Genomic DNA, 6,000 nt, shown 5'->3' on the forward strand with positions numbered 1-6,000 from the left:
GTTGGGGCGGCATGTAGCCTAGTGGTTTGAGTGTTGGGGCGGCAGGTAGTCTAGTAGTTAGAGTGTTGGGGTTGCATATAGCCTAGTGGTTAGAGTGTTGGGGCGGCATGTAGCCTAGTAGTTAGAGTTTTGGGGCAGCAGGTAGCCTAGTGGTTAGAGTGTAGGGGGGGCAGGTAGCCTAGTGGTTAGATTGTTGGGGCGGCATGTAGCCTAGTGGTTAGAGTGTTGGGGCAGCAGGTAGTCTAGTGGTTAGAGTGTAGGGGGGGGCAGGTAGCCTAGTGGTTAGAGCGTTGGGGCGGCAGGTAGTCTAGTGGTTAGAGTGTTGGGGCGGCATGTAGCCTAGTGGTTAGAGCGTTGGGGCGGCAGGTAGCCTAGTGGTTCGAGCGTAGGGGCGGCATGTAGCCTAGTGGTTAGAGTGTAGGGGGGGCAGGTAGTCTAGTGGTTAGAGTGTAGGGGCGGCAGGTAGCCTAGTGGTTAGAGTGTAGGGGGGGTAGGTAGCCTAGTGGTTAGAGTGTAGGGTGGTAGGTAGTCTAGTGGTTAGAGTGTAGGCGGGGGGCAGGTAGTCTAGTGGTTAGAGTGTAGGGGGGGTAGGTAGTCTAGTGGTTAGAGTGTAGGTAGTCTAGTGGTTAGAGTGTAGGGGGGGCAGGTAGTCTAGTGGTTAGAGTGTAGGGGGGGCCAGGTAGCCTAGTGGTTAGAGTGTAGGGGGGGTAGGTAGTCTAGTGGTTAGAGTGTAGGGGGGGCAGGTAGTCTAGTGGTTAGAGTGTAGGGGGGGCCAGGTAGCCTAGTGGTTAGAGTGTAGGGGGGGTAGGTAGTCTAGTGGTTAGAGTGTAGTAGGGGTAGGTAGTCTAGTCGTTAGAGTGTAGGGGCGGCAGGTAGCCTAGTGGTTAGAGTGTTGGGGGGGGGGCAGGTAGTCTAGTGGTTAGAGTGTAGGGGCTGCATGTAGCCTAGTGGTTAGAGTGTTGGGGCGGCAGGTAGCCTAGTGGTTAGAGTGTAGGGGGGGCAGGTAGTCTAGTGGTTAGAGTGTAGTGGCGGCAGGTAGTCTAGTGGTTAGAGTGTTGTGGCGGCATGTAGCCTAGTGGTTAGAGTGTTGGGGCGGCATGTAGCCTAGTGGTTAGAGTGTTGGGGCGGCAGGGAGCCTAGTGGTTAGAGTGTTGGGGCGGCATGTAGCTAGTGGTTAGAGTGTTGGGGCGGCATGTAGCCTAGTGGTTAGAGTGTAGGGGCGGCAGGTAGCCAATTGGTTAGAGTGTTCGGGCGAGATGTAGCCTAGAGGTTAGAGTGTTGGGGCGGCAGGTAGTCTAGTGGTTAGAGTGTTGGGGCAGCAGGTAGCCTAGTGGTTAGAGTGTTGGGGCAGCAGGTAGTCTAGTGGTTAGAGTTTTGGGGCGGCATGTAGCCTAGTGGTTAGAGTGTTGGGGCTGCAGGTAGCCTAGTGGTTAGAGTGTAGGGGCGGCAGGTAGCCTAGTGGTTAGAGTGTTGGGGGGGGGGCAGGTAGTCTAGTGGTTAGAGTGTAGGGGCGGCAGGTAGCCTAGTGGTTAGAGTGTAGGGGGGGCAGGTAGTCTAGTGGTTAGAGTGTAGTGGCGGCAGGTAGTCTAGTGGTTAGAGTGTTGGGGCGGCATGTAGCCTAGTGGTTAGAGTGTTGGGGCGGCAGGTGGCCTAGTGGTTAGAGTGTTGGGGCGGCATGTAGCCTAGTGGTTAGAGTGTTGGGGCGGCATGTAGCCTAGTGGTTTGAGTGTTGGGGCAGCAGGTAGTCTAGTGGTTAGAGTGTAGGGGGGGCAGGTAGCCTAGTGGTTAGAGTGTTGGGGCAGCAGGTAGTCTAGTGGTTAGAGTTTTGGGGCGGCATGTAGCCTAGTGGTTAGAGTGTTGGGGCTACAGGTAGCCTAGTGGTTAGAGTGTAGGGGCGGCAGGTAGCCTAGTGGTTAGAGTGTTGGGGGGGGGCAGGTAGTCTAGTGGTTAGAGTGTAGGGGCGGCAGGTAGCCTAGTGGTTAGAGTGTTGGGGCGGCAGGTAGCCTAGTGGTTAGAGCGTTGGGGCGGCAGGTAGTCTAGTGGTTAGAGTGTAGGGGCGGCAGGTAGCCTAGTGGTTAGAGTGTTGGGGCGGCAGGTAGTCTAGTGGTTAGAGTGTTGGGGCGGCATGTAGCCTAGTGGTTAGAGTGTTGGGGCGGCAGGTAGCCTAGTGGTTAGAGCGTTGGGGCGGCAGGTAGCCTAGTGGTTAGAGTGTAGGGGGGGCAGGTAGTCTAGTGGTTAGAGTGTAGTGGCGGCAGGTAGTCTAGTGGTTAGAGTGTTGGGGCGGCATGTAGCCTAGTGGTTAGAGTGTTGGGGCGGCAGGTGGCCTAGTGGTTAGAGTGTTGGGGCGGCATGTAGCCTAGTGGTTAGAGTGTTGGGGCGGCATGTAGCCTAGTGGTTTGAGTGTTGGGGCAGCAGGTAGTCTAGTGGTTAGAGTGTAGGGGGGGCAGGTAGCCTAGTGGTTAGAGTGTTGGGGCAGCAGGTAGTCTAGTGGTTAGAGTTTTGGGGCGGCATGTAGCCTAGTGGTTAGAGTGTTGGGGCTACAGGTAGCCTAGTGGTTAGAGTGTAGGGGCGGCAGGTAGCCTAGTGGTTAGAGTGTTGGGGGGGGGCAGGTAGTCTAGTGGTTAGAGTGTAGGGGCGGCAGGTAGCCTAGTGGTTAGAGTGTTGGGGCGGCAGGTAGCCTAGTGGTTAGAGCGTTGGGGCGGCAGGTAGTCTAGTGGTTAGAGTGTAGGGGCGGCAGGTAGCCTAGTGGTTAGAGTGTTGGGGCGGCAGGTAGTCTAGTGGTTAGAGTGTTGGGGCGGCATGTAGCCTAGTGGTTAGAGTGTTGGGGCGGCAGGTAGCCTAGTGGTTAGAGCGTTGGGGCGGCAGGTAGCCTAGTGGTTAGAGCGTAGGGGCGGCAGGTAGCCTAGCTGTTAGAGCGTAGGGGCGGCATGTAGCCTAGTGGTTAGAGCGTAGGGGCGGCAGGTAGCCTAGCTGTTAGAGTGTAGGGGCGGCAGGTAGCCTAGTGGTTAGAGTTTTGGGGCGGCATGTAGCCTAGTGGTTAGAGTGTTGGGGCTGCAGGTAGCCTAGTGGTTAGAGTGTAGGGGCGGCAGGTAGCCTAGTGGTTAGAGTGTTGGGGGGGGGGCAGGTAGTCTAGTGGTTAGAGTGTAGGGGCGGCAGGTAGCCTAGTGGTTAGAGTGTAGGGGGGGCAGGTAGTCTAGTGGTTAGAGTGTAGTGGCGGCAGGTAGTCTAGTGGTTAGAGTGTTGGGGCGGCATGTAGCCTAGTGGTTAGAGTGTTGGGGCGGCAGGTGGCCTAGTGGTTAGAGTGTTGGGGCGGCATGTAGCCTAGTGGTTAGAGTGTTGGGGCGGCATGTAGCCTAGTGGTTTGAGTGTTGGGGCGGCAGGTAGTCTAGTAGTTAGAGTGTTGGGGTTGCATATAGCCTAGTGGTTAGAGTGTTGGGGCGGCATGTAGCCTAGTAGTTAGAGTTTTGGGGCAGCAGGTAGCCTAGTGGTTAGAGTGTAGGGGGGGCAGGTAGCCTAGTGGTTAGATTGTTGGGGCGGCATGTAGCCTAGTGGTTAGAGTGTTGGGGCAGCAGGTAGTCTAGTGGTTAGAGTGTAGGGGGGGGCAGGTAGCCTAGTGGTTAGAGCGTTGGGGCGGCAGGTAGTCTAGTGGTTAGAGTGTTGGGGCGGCATGTAGCCTAGTGGTTAGAGCGTTGGGGCGGCAGGTAGCCTAGTGGTTCGAGCGTAGGGGCGGCATGTAGCCTAGTGGTTAGAGTGTAGGGGGGGCAGGTAGTCTAGTGGTTAGAGTGTAGGGGCGGCAGGTAGCCTAGTGGTTAGAGTGTAGGGGGGGTAGGTAGCCTAGTGGTTAGAGTGTAGGGTGGTAGGTAGTCTAGTGGTTAGAGTGTAGGCGGGGGGCAGGTAGTCTAGTGGTTAGAGTGTAGGGGGGGTAGGTAGTCTAGTGGTTAGAGTGTAGGTAGTCTAGTGGTTAGAGTGTAGGGGGGGCAGGTAGTCTAGTGGTTAGAGTGTAGGGGGGGCCAGGTAGCCTAGTGGTTAGAGTGTAGGGGGGGTAGGTAGTCTAGTGGTTAGAGTGTAGGGGGGGCAGGTAGTCTAGTGGTTAGAGTGTAGGGGGGGCCAGGTAGCCTAGTGGTTAGAGTGTAGGGGGGGTAGGTAGTCTAGTGGTTAGAGTGTAGTAGGGGTAGGTAGTCTAGTCGTTAGAGTGTAGGGGCGGCAGGTAGCCTAGTGGTTAGAGTGTTGGGGGGGGGGCAGGTAGTCTAGTGGTTAGAGTGTAGGGGCTGCATGTAGCCTAGTGGTTAGAGTGTTGGGGCGGCAGGTAGTCTAGTGGTTAGAGTGTAGGGGCGGCAGGTAGCCTAGTGGTTAAATTGTAGGGGGGGCAGGTAGTCTAGTGGTTAGAGTGTAGTGGCGGCAGGTAGTCTAGTGGTTAGAGTGTTGGGGCGGCATGTAGCCTAGTGGTTAGAGTGTTGGGGCGGCAGGTGGACTAGTGGTTAGAGTGTTGGGGCGGCATGTAGCCTAGTGGTTAGAGTGTTGGGGCGGCATGTAGCCTAGTGGTTAGAGTGTTGGGGCGGCAGGTAGTCTAGTAGTAAGAGTGTTGGGGTTGCATATAGCCCAGTGGTTAGAGTGTTGGGGCGGCATGTAGCCTAGTGGTTAGAGTGTTGGGGCAGCAGGTAGCCTAGTGGTTAGAGTGTAGGGGCGGCAGGTAGCCTAGTGGTTAGAGTGTTGGGGGGGGGGGGGGGGCGGGTAGTCTAGTGGTTAGAGTGTAGGGGCCGCAGGTAGCCTAGTGGTTAGAGTGTAGGGGGGGCAGGTAGTCTAGTGGTTAGAGTGTAGTGGCGGCAGGTAGTCTAGTGGTTAGAGTGTTGGGGCGGCATGTAGCCTAGTGGTTAGAGTGTTGGGGCAGCAGGTAGCCTAGTGGTTAGAGTGTAGGGGCGGCATGTAGCCTAGTGGTTAGAGTGTTGGGGCGGCAGGTAGCCTAGTGGTTAGAGTGTTGGGGCGGCAGGTAGCCTAGTGGTTAGAGTGTTGTGGCGGCATGTAGCCTAGTGGTTAGAGTGTTGGGGCGGCATGTAGCCTAGTGGTTAGAGTGTTGGGGCGGCAGGGAGCCTAGTGGTTAGAGTGTTGGGGCGGCATGTAGCTAGTGGTTAGAGTGTTGGGGCGGCATGTAGCCTAGTGGTTAGAGTGTAGGGGCGGCAGGTAGCCAATTGGTTAGAGTGTTGGGGCGAGATGTAGCCTAGAGGTTAGAGTGTTGGGGCGGCAGGTAGTCTAGTGGTTAGAGTGTTGGGGCAGCAGGTAGCCTAGTGGTTAGAGTGTTGGGGCAGCAGGTAGTCTAGTGGTTAGAGTTTTGGGGCGGCATGTAGCCTAGTGGTTAGAGTGTTGGGGCTGCAGGTAGCCTAGTGGTTAGAGTGTAGGGGCGGCAGGTAGCCTAGTGGTTAGAGTGTTGGGGGGGGGGGCAGGTAGTCTAGTGGTTAGAGTGTAGGGGCGGCAGGTAGCCTAGTGGTTAGAGTGTAGGGGGGGCAGGTAGTCTAGTGGTTAGAGTGTAGTGGCGGCAGGTAGTCTAGTGGTTAGAGTGTTGGGGCGGCATGTAGCCTAGTGGTTAGAGTGTTGGGGCGGCAGGTGGCCTAGTGGTTAGAGTGTTGGGGCGGCATGTAGCCTAGTGGTTAGAGTGTTGGGGCGGCATGTAGCCTAGTGGTTTGAGTGTTGGGGCGGCAGGTAGTCTAGTAGTTAGAGTTTTGGGGCAGCAGGTAGCCTAGTGGTTAGAGTGTAGGTTGGGGGGCAGGTAGCCTAGTGGTTAGATTGTTGGGGCGGCATGTAGCCTAGTGGTTAGAGTGTTGGGGCAGCAGGTAGTCTAGTGGTTAGAGTGTAGGGGTGGTAGTCTAGTGGTTAGAGTGTAGGGGGGTAGGTAGCCTAGTGGTTAGAGTGTAGGTAGTCTAGTGGTTAGAGTGTAAGGGGGGTAGTCTAGTGGTTAGAGTGTAGGGGGGGTAGTCTAGTGGTTAGAGTGTAGGGGTGGTAGTCTAG

This window comes from Salmo salar, chromosome 04, assembly GCF_965601325.2.
Source record: "Salmo salar chromosome 04, fSalSal1, whole genome shotgun sequence".
In the NCBI taxonomy this organism is placed as follows: Eukaryota; Metazoa; Chordata; class Actinopteri; order Salmoniformes; family Salmonidae; genus Salmo; species Salmo salar.